We start from the raw sequence: 13,916 nt of genomic DNA, 5'->3' as shown, positions 1-13,916 counted from the left end.
TGACAAGTGATGAGAAAGGGCAAAGGAAGGTAAAAGAAGTTCAGTGGCACACTCTCCAGTGTGGCACAGAGGAAGCATCTGAGGACTCCCTAATTTTCCCCCAGAGGATACACAGAGGTGCTGACAGAGCCAGCGAACCAGAAGTGGGCCTGGGCTAAGGATGAGAAAACCACAGAATGTAAGACCCATGCAAATGGAATCTGTTTTGGGCACCAATGATTTCCATGAATGCCGGGATACCTTCTGCAAGAACCAGATGCAGTCAGCTGCACCCCAGCCAACACCAATGCCCAGAGGTAAGATCAACTTAGGCACACTGCATTTAAAACTAGAAATGGCCTTGGGAAAGCTCAGACCAGGAGCCCTTGCCTCCATGCCAGAGAGTCTGTTAATATCTGCGATCTTCTTAAGAGGAAAGGAGTGAACTGCTCTTAAGAAAGGGAAGGAATTGGAGTGCCTTGATGGCTCGGTCGGTTAAGTGTCCAACTCTTGATTTCAGCTCAGGTCATGATCTCAAGGTTCATGAGTTTGAGCCCCATGTTGGTCTCTGCACTGAAAGAATGGAGCTTGCTTGGGATGTTCTCTCTCCCTCTTTCTCTGCCCCTCCCCTGCTCATGCTCTCTCTCTCTCTCTCTCTCTCTCTCTCTCTCTCTCAAAATAAATAAATAAACTGTAGGAAAAAAAGAAAAGAAAGAAAGGGGAGAAATTGCCCTGGTAAGGAGTATAACTTTGACTTGAATGATCATTTATCCAAATGACTCTGAAACAACACAAAAATTACTATTAAAAGTTTTAAAAGACTCCATACTTCAAAAGCATGCACTTAAGATTTTGACAGCATTTTTTTCAGGTTTTATTTTTCCCTCTACGAAGGCAATGAAGGTTAGAATGCAAAATGATATCACTTACAAAAAATAAAAACACATTCTAATATTTACATGTTATCTATAGTATATAAGCTTTCATTTTTCTGTGTTTGCAAGCAAGAGGATGATGGTAAAATAGTTGCGTGCATTTTTAATTAATATGAGGGACTACCCAATAGGAAAGTAGAAGACAGGGATTAAGAGGGCCAGAGGACGTCGTTCCAGATGCCAGAAAGCTCCGAGTGGCAGCATGTTTTTTCATGAAGGTAAAAAAGAAAAGCATGGAATTATAGGTGTTGTTTTGTAGAGAAGGCAGAAAACTGACAACATCCTGCAATTCTGTGGTTCTCTGCATTTGAAGGGACACAGTGGAAATGATAAATTAATGGAAAAGCCATATTTTAGTTCTGGGAAAGAAGTAGCAAGAACATTCTATAAAGAGAGTGAGGATCTAGGAGAGCTGGTTTATGATGGAATGAAGTTTGAATAGGTAAGCAGTGGAGTCTGGGTCCCCTTTCATAATAAGAAGCACAGATCATGATGCTAGGCAAGAGATAACCACAGAATGAATATGTGTGGTTATGGGATGAGCCAACTTTGATGTTTCAAAGGGAACCATGCCGTAAGTGGCTTCAGTGTGAATACAAGAAGAGGTCCCAGCTATAGTTGGAGGCCTTGTGAAACCAACAATATTTGACCTAATTTGAACCCACCCAAGGTCAAAGCAGGCCAATTCTCAAGGATGGTGGCCTGGTCTGTGGGTTCTGAGGCCGATTCTGGTAAAGGTCCTGGTTAGGCACTGATACAAATTTGAAGAGAAATCAGCCCAAGCTACCTTCAACCCTCACTATCCTGGAGGTAACAAACTCCCTCACTGACCAAAGCACAGGCATTTTTCAAATTACCAACCCTTTCATCAGCCAAAGTCTCTTGTATTCTCTTTCCTCAGAAGACTCTGTTTTGTAAAATGTTATCTACTATTGAGAGGCAAACATCGATCAGAGAAGGAAGTCAAGTGGTCAAGAGGTAGGAAAGTCATCAAAGCATTAAGATTTCCCCGTAAATTCTGGGGAAATTTTGTAGATCATCTGCCAGAATTTCTAGAAAGCCTGACCTGGTGGAGCAAGAAGAACAAAACAAAAAGAGCAAACTGGAAGAAGTGTGGAGAGGTTTACGTTCTTTTAACCTCAAGAGTGACAGACAGCAGCCAAGAACACAGAAAGACATTTTACCTAGTAGAGGCAAAAGTCTTAAACTCAGCTGTACATGTTCCACTCCTGGTTGCCCCCACCCAATCATAATGACATTACATGAGGAAATGCAAATTAATAACTAGATGATAATTAGAGGCATGGTTACTCTTGGCCTTGTTAGCTCAAACTTGGTAGAAGGACTAGGGCAATAGAGCTCAACTTGGCTGCGTATTGGAATTACTTGGGAGATTTTCAAATGCTGACTTTTATAAGTTCCCCAGGTGATTTTAATAAGTACCCCAAATTATAAACTATTATTCTTGGGGTATTCTGAGGGAAGTTTTTACTAGAGACAAAGAAGGGGGAAGAATATGACTTATATGCAAAGGAGATAACTTAAGCATGTGCACATCAGAGTTTCTGAGTTCCATGGAATCTTTGTTTCTCCTGCTGGTCCAGATCAAGTAAATAAACCATGCAGTTGCCTATTGCATGGGTTCACATGATGTATACAACAGGAAGGGAACTGGAGAACCCAGAATGAGAAATGATGGGTGTCCACGCTCCTGGAATGCAGACATGGGGAATGTCATTGTCGGGGGTGGGAGGGATATGGAGGTTATGGCTTCTCTCCTGCTCATCTCATCTCTCCAGAAGACCAGGCTCACTGCAGGAATATGATAGGGAGTCATCATGTAGTGGGTAAGTGTTGATTTACTCATGCATTCTAGTTTGAAGTCATAGTATTAATTCATGATAAAATAACCAACATCCCACTGGAAAGGGGATACAGAACTGGGGCTAGATAAACACACTGAAGTGTCAGGGTCAGAAAAGGCAGTCAGAAATGATAGGGTATATTGGAAAATGAAGTTAAGGGCAAACATGCAAAGCTTTGTCCAAGATAAGTTAAGATGTTCTTTCTGTTCCTACACTTTTGAAAACAATTCTCTGACCCTGCTAGATCATACAAGAGCCTTAAGGACCCAGATAACCCAGGAAGGAACAACTGCTCTCAGAGGAGATAATAGCTTGCACAGCATAGTCAAAGGCTCACTTGTTTAATTTAATGCCAGTCTCAGGTCCCTCCACAATAACAGTGTTTGGCCACATTTCTAGTGCTCTTTCCCTTTATGACTTGATTTCTTATTTGTATGTTTATAGCTTGCTATTTATTCTTACCCTGGCAATGTGACTGGTTATATTATGTCAGATATGTCCTTCTCTGCACGGAGAAAGAAAATTAGCTGCAAAGACTTCCTGTGATACCACATCTAAATCATATGGAACTAAATTTTCAAATATTCCAGACGAGACAAACTATTAGGCAAATATTACACACAAGAGGATTTAGGAAATTTACACATGGCTTTTAAACTGTGGCAATACAAGTTATTTATATGAAATTCTACCTCAGCCAAGATGACAATTTAATCCCTAAAAGAATTGATATATGTGCACGTACCAGCCCGGCACCCAGTGAATAGCTGACAGCCATGTTAATGAAATAGGAATCTGAGTCTTACCCTTAGAAGGATGCAGTGGACATGACTCTAACCATCAGAAGTGAAAGTGAGAACATTTGGGAGAAGATGACTGTTCACTTTAAAGTTAGAAATGCAAAAAAAAAAAAAAAAAAAAAAAAAAAAAGGCTGATGGTAGGTTTTCTCTGATCTGATCTGGCTGTTTCAAGCATAGCTTGAAAGGCATATGCCAGAATGTGTTCAAGAGATTGAAATACAACCTACCGGTCTTCAATCTACCAGCCTCATGTCAGACAGTTTTATTTTGACCCTACCACTATTACCTTTGTTTATCTCACTTCCTGTCTATTTTACCTTTCCACTTTTGTGAGACTCTAAGCTCCAGACACTCCTGTCTCATCCTTAAATTGCATTTTACATTTCCACCTGACATATACTGACACCTGTAGTTCTGGTATTTGATAATGTACCTTACTTGGCTAAATCTTGGGAAGCCTCATTATATAAGAAATGGCCTCACAACCAACTAATATGGATCTGCTTCACAGTAGTGGACCAAACCGCTTGAATCAGACACGTTCTGTAGACTTTAGACAGCAAATTTTTCAAGTTCTAAAAAGAGAAAACCATGTCCCATGCCAACTCCAAAATAAATAACGACAAGTGATCAATAGGATAGGAAACTCCTTAATATAAAATTGTATTAATACATTTAAATATTTTTTTCCTCTTTCTCTTCCTGACCTTTAAATGTTGGAGCACCCTAAGTTTAGTCCTTAGCCATTTCTCTTTTTTCACAGCACTCTCTTTTTTTATTTTTTAAATTTATTTATTTAAATTCAAGTTAGTTAACATGCAGTGTAGTACTGGTTTCAGGAGTAGAACCCAGTGATTCATCACTTGCATATAACACCCAGCGCTCACCCCAACAAGTGGCCTCCTCAATGCCCATCACCCATTTTGTCCATCCCCCCACCCACCTCCCCTCAAGCAACCCTCAATTTGTTCTCTGTATTTAAGAGTCTCTTGGGGCACCTGGGTGGCTCAGTCGGTTGAGCGTCTGACTTTGGCTCAGGTCATAATCTCGCGGTCCGTGAGTTCGAGCTCCGCGTCGGGCTCTGTGCTGACAGCTCAGAGCCTGGAGCCTATTTCAGATTCTGTGTCTCCCTCTCTCTCTGACCCTCCCCCGTTCATGCTCTGTCTTTCTCTGTCTCAAAAATAAATAAACGTTAAAAAAATTTTAAATAAAAAAAAAGAGTCTCTTCTGGTTTGCCTCCCTCTCTGTTTTTATCTTATTTTTCTTTCCCTTCTCCTATGTTCATGTGTTGTTTCTAAAATTCCACATATGAGTGAAATCATATATTTGTCTTTCTCTGACTTACTTCACTTAGTATAATATACTCTAGTTCCATCACACTGTTACAAATGGCAAGATTTAGCTTTTTAATGGTGAATAGTCCATGTATGTGTGTGTGTGTGTGTGTGTGTATATATATATATATATACATATATATATATATTTGTACACACACATATGTATACATATGTATACATATATACATACACACACACACACACATATATATATATACATATATATATACACATACCACATCTTCTTTATACATTCATCAGTCGATGGACATCAGTGTCTTTGGGCTCTTTCCATAATTTGGTTATTGTTGATAGCAGTGCTATAAACACTGGGGTGCATGTGCCCCTTCAAAACAGCACTCTTGTATTCTTTGTATTAATACCTAGTAGTACAATTGTGGGGTCACAGGGTAGTTCAATTTTTAAGTTTTTGAGGAATCTTCATACTGTTCTCCAGAGTGGCTGCACCAGTTTGCATTCCCACCAACAGTGCATAAGTGTTCCCCTTTCTCTACATCCTTGCCAACATCTGTTGCCCAAGTTGTTAATTTTAGCCATTCTGACAGGTGTGAGGTGGTATCTCTTTGTGGTTTTGATTTGTATTTCCCTGATGATGAGTGATGTTGAACATCTTTTCATGTGTCTGTTGGCCATCTGGACGTCTTCTTTCAAAAAGTGTCTATTTATGTTTTCTGCTATTTCTTCACTGGATTATTTGTTTTTTTGGGTATTTAGTTTGGTAAGTTCTTTACAGGTTTTGCATACTAACCCTTTATCTAATATGTCATTTGCAACTAGCTTCTCCCATTCCATCAGTTGCCTTTTAGTTTTGTTGATTGTTCCCTTTGCTGTGCAGAAGTTTTTTTATCTTGATGAGGTCCCAATAGTTCATTTTTGCTTTTAATTCTCTTCCCTCCAAAGACATGTCTCGTAAGAAGTTGCTGCAGCCAAGGTCAAGAGGTTGCTGCCTGTTTTCTCTTCTCTTCCTGTCTCACATTCAGGTCTGTCATCCATTTTAAGTTTATTTTTGTGTATGGTGTAAGAAAATAGTCCAGGTTCATTTTTTTCTGCATGTCATTGTCCAGTTTTCCCAACACCATTTTCTGAAGAGACTGTCTGTTTTCCATTGGATATTCTTTCCTGCTTTGTTGAAGACGAGTTGGCCATATAGTTGTGGGTCCATTTCTGGGTTCTCTATTCTGTCACATTGATTAATGTGTCTGTTTTTGTGCCAGTACCATACTCTTTGGGTGATTACAGCTTTATAATACAGCTTGAAGTCCATAATTGTGATGCCTCCAGCTTTGGTTTTCTTTTTCAACATTACTTTGGCTATGCAGGGTTTTTTGTGGTTCCATATAAATTTTAAGATTGTTTGTTTTAACTCTGTGAAGGATGCCGGTATTATTTTGATAGGGATTGCGCTGAATGTGTTGATTGCTTTGGGTAGTATCCATATTTTAACAATATTTTTTCTTCCAATCCATCAGCATGGAATATTTTTCCATTTCTTTGTGTCTTCTTCAATTTCTTTCATATGCTTTCTACAGTTTTCAGCATATAAATCTTTTACCTTTTTAGTTAGGTTTATTCCTGGGTATCTTACGGGTTTGGTGCAATTGTAAATGGGATCGATTCCTTGATTTCTCCTTCTGTTGCTTCATTGTTGGTGTATATAAATGCAACCAATTTCTATACATTGATTTTATATCTTGCAACTTCCCTAAATTCATGTATCAGTTCTAGTAGTTTTTTGGTGGAGTCTTTCACGTTTTCCATGTAAGGTATCATATCATCATCTGCACTCACTCTTTAAATGATTGTATTGAATCCTGTGGCTTTACACATATTAGTTCACTGTTGACTTCAAATTTATATCTACAGGCCAACCCCTTCCTCTGGACTCCTATGTTATATATCTTGCATGTTAACATCTTCACATGGAGATTTGTAAACATTTCAAACATGATACATCTACACTAAACTTTTTGATTTCCCCTTCAAGGACTACTCTTTCTTTCAGTCTTGCCTATCTCAGTGGATGATACCACCATCCATCATGTTGGAAAAAAGGGGAAAAGGCAGGCAGGAGGGAAGAAAGGAAGAAAGAAAAGGAAGAAGGAAGGAAGAGAGGAAGATAGGTAGGCAGGTAGTAATGGAAAGGGGTTGGGGAAACAACCAGTTAATAGGAATATAATGTGGTATTGAGAAGTATGTAAGCAGAGACAAAATTTTAAATAGAATTTAGGTGCACAAAGCACTTTTAAAAACTGCCTTTAGGAATTGTTTGTTTTATGTATTGACCCAGATTTTAAACTCAAATTTTAAGAATGAGAGACAGGCATCACAGAGGTCAATATTTTAAAAAATAGATGATAGGGTCAGCAATGCCATTTTAAAATGACCTAACATGCAATGAAGCTCATCGATATTCTGCCAATTAAAAAAAAATCTGCTGAAAACAATACTAGCTGTTCTTGAAACACGATTGTTGAGATACAGAGACTGAGTAAAGTCCAAGAAAATGGTTTATATTAAGTAAAGTAACTTTAGGATATAGCCATTTGTGAAATATTATCTAAATGCATACTGGGTGATGTTTGCTTATTTGAAAGCACATTTTAAAACCAAATCTAATGAACCGGAGCTCCAAATTTGAATACAAACATGTACTAAGAAAGAAGAAAGACAAGGAAAAATCTACACTTTTTCTTTATCTCCTTCTCCATGGGTGTATAATCATCACTGAGTGCATATCCTTGCTCATGAATTTAACCCCACATGATCACCAACATTTGGTTATGATTAGCATTTCTACCTTCAATATATCAAGACAACAAAGGAACACTTTAATTCCCTTAACTTCTCTCATTCACCATCAATCAAGTCTACAAATATTTTTTGGGTGTTCTCTAGTACAAGATCTTGTTCTTCATCCTGAAAAACACTTCTCTAATTTCATCTTTGCCTAGAAGTTGGCCTTCTGTATTGTTACTGCATTACTAAAATCATCATCATCATCATCCCTTATTAACTTTTAACTAAAAATCTGCTGCAGAGCATGAGTTTTATCAGACCATACATTTTAAAAGAGAGAATAAACTATTTGAGAGCATAATTAAGGCTTGAAAGTGGTGCTTTCAAGGCTCACCTCCTTTAATTTCAGGGATATTTTTCTTCCTTCTTTTTTGCTCTGTCATGCAGTTGGAGTGCAAGCTGACTCTAGCAGTTTCACCAGATACCACAGACTAATGGCTGTGGGACTGCTGCCAGTTGCCCTGTAGACATGTGCTTCCCATCGGCTTATCTTTACTCATTATTCTGTTCTTAATATCATTGTGCAAAGAATCTTAAGATTACGAAATAACAAGGTTTTCCAATATGTTGCTGTGTTTAAACATGTGATAAATTAACAAGGGGATAGTGCAATGAAAGCATTTGCATTTAATTTCCATTCAAGGCGCAGAGCTAAAACAGCACTAGAGAGAGAGAGCCATTTGGTTTATTCTCAAGAGTTTGGGTGAGCACAAAACTAAATAAAGCTGAACCACAACACGGTAGGATTTATTAAAACTGCACAACCAAGCAGTAACACCCTAAATAGTGAACCAAACTGCTTTTTCTCCTCTTTGAAAATTGTCAGAGCATAGACGCAAGACTTCCATAAATATAGCAATATATCACAATGAAAAAGCATTTTGTATGCCAGTGTCCCCTGGATAAATATTTGTTAAGGAAAACTTTCATTAAGAAAAAAAGGTTAGTGAGATTTACACAAGAAAAGAAGAGGAGAAATGTTGATCCTATGCCAGTTTTTTTCATTTAGTCATCTTGGTCAACTCACGTATTTTGCAATGTTCTATTTTCCATTTGTAAAAATATTATAATAAAATAAAACTATCTTCCATGGTTAAAATGAGAAGTTTTCTGAGATGACACTTATAAAGCACATTTAACTTTTTAAAGAGCTTTTTAAAAAGAAGTATAAGAAGAATAAAGTAGTTTTTCAATTATGTATTTATAATTCAATTGGAAAATCAACATTTCTGTAGATAGTCTGTATGAGATTTGTTGGATAGATATTGCTGTTTTGCTAGAACTAGGCACAGGTCCAAGAACAGAGATTTAAATCTTAAATATGAAACACTCCTTTGTTTTGCTTTTCTTATTCTTTGCAAAGCTCATTTTGTGGCTTTCAAGATATTTACTCAAGGGATACTGTCCTCAGAAACTATAACCAAGAAGTTGCCAACTTGATATTATTTGAGGGGATGCCAACAATACCCTTGCAAAAAAAGTCTCCCCATTTCCTCCTTGATGCCTGAAATCTCAACAGTTGTGATTCACTCAGTTCTCTTGGTGGTTGATACCTTTTTATAGGTGAAGAAGGGAGGAGGAAAGTATGACTGCTCACATAACCACAAGATCACTGCACTGTGCTATCATTCAGCCTATATTTCTCCATATTATTCACAAAGACATTCTGATGTTTTCAAATGGTTTACTGAAGCCTACCTGTATCATCACTATACCATGTGTTTCCAAACTTATTGAAAAGAGATTTCTTGAGAAGTCCTTGGATGAAGCTGAAGGGATGTTGGCAGCTAGAGTTTTGAGCAGAGCAGAGAAAATAAAGCAATGCTACTAACTATATTCCCCTATACACTGTATATTCTGGGAATCCACGGAGAGAAAAATCAGACTGGCTTTTAGTGACCACTCATTTGCTTCTAAATGCTCATGAATTTGGAAAATCCTCTTAAGAATTTAACCAGGCATTTCCCTCTTTAAAAAAAATTAGGACATTTACCTATCATAGACATACTCTTTGTCCATATCTCTCGTTCTCTCACTCTCCCCTTTTCGGTGGTTACATGGAATTTCAAAGAATTCTGAAATGAACATAAAAAGTTTCTTCAGCATCCTTAGATATAATTGTTAAGGCTTTAACACTTGAATTCATCTAAAGTAGGCTGTTATTTTCTCTTTGCATCTTAACCTACAATAGATTATATTTTTCCTGTTATTTAATAAGTACGTTCCCATTTTAAAACCATTGTTTATGTTAGAGAAAATAGAAGCAAAACAGGAGTTAATTAGCTCTGCCTTCTTTTATCAACTGTTATAATCTATTAACATAACCAGCTGCCCCCAAATATAAGGGGGGAAATGAAGTCTTTGCTTACCTTAATAAATCTTATAGGATTAATTGACTCATTTAACTATGTGCACATATAAATTTGATTTTTAAATGCTAATCAACAAGGAAATAAAATAGTAGTGGTCCCAATTTTACATCATTCTGTAGGCACAGATCCTATTATTTGGATAACAATACTTTATTTGAAATCCATAATATTTTTTCAGGTTTGGATTAATTTTATTCTTGCAATGTTCATTTGGCTCTGGGTATGTACAAATAGTAGATTTTCTAAAATCATCTTGATGACTGTAACTTCCCAGGTGTCATTATCAAAAGGTCTCATAAAATTATTTTATGTAAAAAAGTACTGCTGTAACAGTACCTAACCATGTGGAGGCAGCTTTGGGACTGGATGATAGTGATTGGAGGAGTTTTGAGGCACATGCTAGAATCATGGATGTTAAGGGTGATTCTTGTCAAGACACAAATGAAAATGAGGAACACATTACTGAAAATAAGAATGTGAAAGGAGCAGGGTCATCCTGCAGAGACATGGGGGTGACCCTGCCAACCCAGTGGGCCTGGAAGGTGGGACTTCAAGCCAAAGAGGATTACTCTCAAGCCTTAAGATCCAATGAAATTTGTCTTGCTAGGTGTTGGATTTGCTTGGAACCCAGTCCCTTCCTTCTTTCCTGTTTCTTTCTTTCAAAACAGGAATGTCTATCCTATGCCTGTCTCACCAGTGTATTTTGGAAGCACATAACTTGTCTAGTTTCACAGATTCACAACTGGTGAGGAATTTTGGCTTAGGATGAATCATACCTCAGGTTTCATCCATAACTGATTCAGATGATATTTAGATGAGACTCTGGACTTTAAAACTAATGCTGAAATAAATTAGGACTTTAAGGACTGCGGATATGGAATGAATATATTTTGCATGTGAGAAGGACATGCATTTTGGGGGTCTAGGGTTTGAATGCTCTGGACTGAATTGTGTCCCTCTTTAAACTCATGTATTGAGGCCCCAATCCCCAATGTGATAATATTTGGGATATGCCTTTTGTAGGTAACTAGATTTAGATGAGGTCATAAGAGTGGGGCCCTCATGATGGGATTGGTGCCCTTATAAGAAGAAATACCAGACAGCTTGTTTTATGTCTTTCTCTCCACCTGCATATACTAAAGAACCACCATATGAAGACACATCAAGAAGGTATCTGTCTGCAACCCAAAGAGACGGTTCTCACTAACCAAACATTGACCCAGCTGGCACCTTGATCTTGGACCTCCAGTCACCAGAACTGTGACAAATAAGTTCCTGTTGTTTAAGCTGCCTAGTCTATAGCATTTTGTTACAACAGCCCAAGCAGATAATACAAGCACCAAAGGGTTATTTCTTGGGGTTCTTATTCTTTTCCTCAAGAAAAAGAGGGATAAAAACTTAAAATGATAGGGTTATATAATATTCAGTGGTTGATAAAAAGAGATTCATTTATAATTTATTAATTTACACTTTATCTACAAGTAAATTAAATAGCATGTTTCCCTTATGACACAATAGTTACCTACAAAGTACTAAACCATTTCCTTTTGTCATCAGCAGAAAAATAAAAAAACTACAACACTAGTAGTGATTGCTTTTTCCCTTCACCAAAGGGAATTTTCATTTATCTCTGCCTCTCTAGCTTGTTCACTGTTCTCTGTGGCATGAAAATCTGGTAAAATCAGAAGGGATAGCAAAACTTAACTTCAATATTTTCCTGCTGAGTTTGAGAGTGCTTTGCAGACCCTAGCAAGATGAAAATCTTAGCTGTAGTGTTGGAAAGGACAGCTCACTTTATCCCTTCCCAAATTCCTATCTCTGTCAGGGAAGAAGCTTTACAGAAGATACTGATTAAGAAATGTGAGGTAGGTTTTCCTTCAAGCTTAAAAGGATTAGCTCTGAAAATAAGTTAGTTTGTTTCCTACATCAGCTTTTTGTAGGCCATACACCTTCACTAGAATCAGTTTCTTTTTAATCCCCTTAATTTGGAGATCCTGAGGTATTGACAACTTACCCAAAAATGGGCCATAGTGAAATATTGTTAATGATTACATATGGAATAAATATATTACCATGTAGCTTTCCCCACTCAGGTTTTTCTCTTTAAAGGAAATAGGACTATTTTGGAACTATGCAAATACTGAACACCATGGGATTTTGTTGTAATTGTTTTTTAATTGCATGTAAGAGATTTCACATGATTTATGCATAAATAGCTTTGGGTGTTTTCTAAAGGCTTAGTTTCAACATTATGACTGTTCACTCATTCTCTTCTGGATGGCTTTGGTACTATGGGATCTCAGCTAGGATCCTAAATCAGTTTTAGAAGAGATCTATGATGATTCCAATATGGTACAATGTTGAATACAGGTCAACTCAAGTGGACATTAGTATAGTTTGATCCTGGAATTGGAAAAAGGGGGTTACTGAGCAGTTGTTGAAGCAGAAGAAAATAGGCTAAAATCCAGTAACAAAACAAGGATCAAGATATAACCTGGGCTTAGAAATAAGGCAGAAATTCACAAAGTCATAGTGGGACTGATAGGAAGGAACCGTCAAGTTGAGTCACCTGCCAGGCCCTTGAATCACTCCTATCTTAACTCAGGATTGATCTCAGAGCCCAGGTGTAGCTAAGTCTACAGGAAATACCAAGGAAGGGGCATAGCACAGGTTGCAAAGCAAACCCTGACTGCCCTAAGCTTTCATTCAGTGATTATTGATACCAAAATCTCAAATGAACACCCATGTAAGGATTTAATCTGAGCTCTGCTCAGCACCAAAGCCTTAGGAGAACTTCATTTAGGCTCAGAAAAATATATAAAATATTTGTTCATGCATTTGACAAATGTATTGAGTGTCTACTCTCATGCTCAGAACTCTGCCATGGATAAAGTGGTGAGCAAATCAGAAAGCACTTGTCTGGGGTGCCCAGGTGGCTCAGTTGGTTAAGTGTCCAACTTGGGTCAGGTCATGATCTCGTGATTGATGAGTTCGGGCTCCTGTCAATGCAGAGCCTGCTTGGAATTCTCTCTCTCTCCTGCTGTCTCTGCCTCTCCCCCACTTACACTCTATCTTTGTATCAAAATAATAAATAAACTTAAAAAATTTTTTAAAAAAGAAAGTACTTGTACTACTGGGAGAATAGAAGAGACAGAGCTAGAGGGGAAAAGCAGAGGACAGATCATGCGGGGTGTATAGGCCAGGTTAAGAAGACTTCTTCTAAAGGCAGAGACTTTTACATGGATCAGTGATTGGTTCTGAGTTTGTTTGTTTCAGGAAATACTACTTGGCCACTGAGTGGAAAATAGATTGTAGAAGGGCAAAAATAACAATGAGATAGCTTGAATTATTGAACTTAGCACACACTTGACATTTGGAGGTTACTGCAATGATCTCAATGAGAGGTGTTGGTGCCCTACACTAGGTTGAATGTAATGGAATATCAAAAAATTCTATTTACATATTTAGAAGTAGAACTAACAGGATTTGCTGAAAGATGGATAAATGAAGGAAGGAAAATAAAAGATGAATCCAAGATTTTGGCCTAAGTTATTGGATGAATGGTAATACCACAGTCCAAGATGAAGAAGAGTAGTGAAGGAGTAGGTTTGGGAGAAAATAATGATAGGTTCCACTTGTAACATATAAAATAGAGACACTAGACATCCAAGCAGAGCTCACATATAGGTCTGTAGTAGGATAGGTCAGGGTTAAAAAGAACTTAAAAGTATGTCCCAGTTTTCTTTCTAGTTCTAGTCTAACTTTGAAATGTCATTTAAATATCTCCTATTTATTCATCAGTAAAATAGA

The sequence above is a fragment of the Panthera uncia genome, chromosome B4, assembly GCF_023721935.1.
Source record: "Panthera uncia isolate 11264 chromosome B4, Puncia_PCG_1.0, whole genome shotgun sequence".
Classification (NCBI taxonomy): domain Eukaryota; kingdom Metazoa; phylum Chordata; class Mammalia; order Carnivora; family Felidae; genus Panthera; species Panthera uncia.
This window is presented reverse-complemented; position numbering follows the sequence as displayed.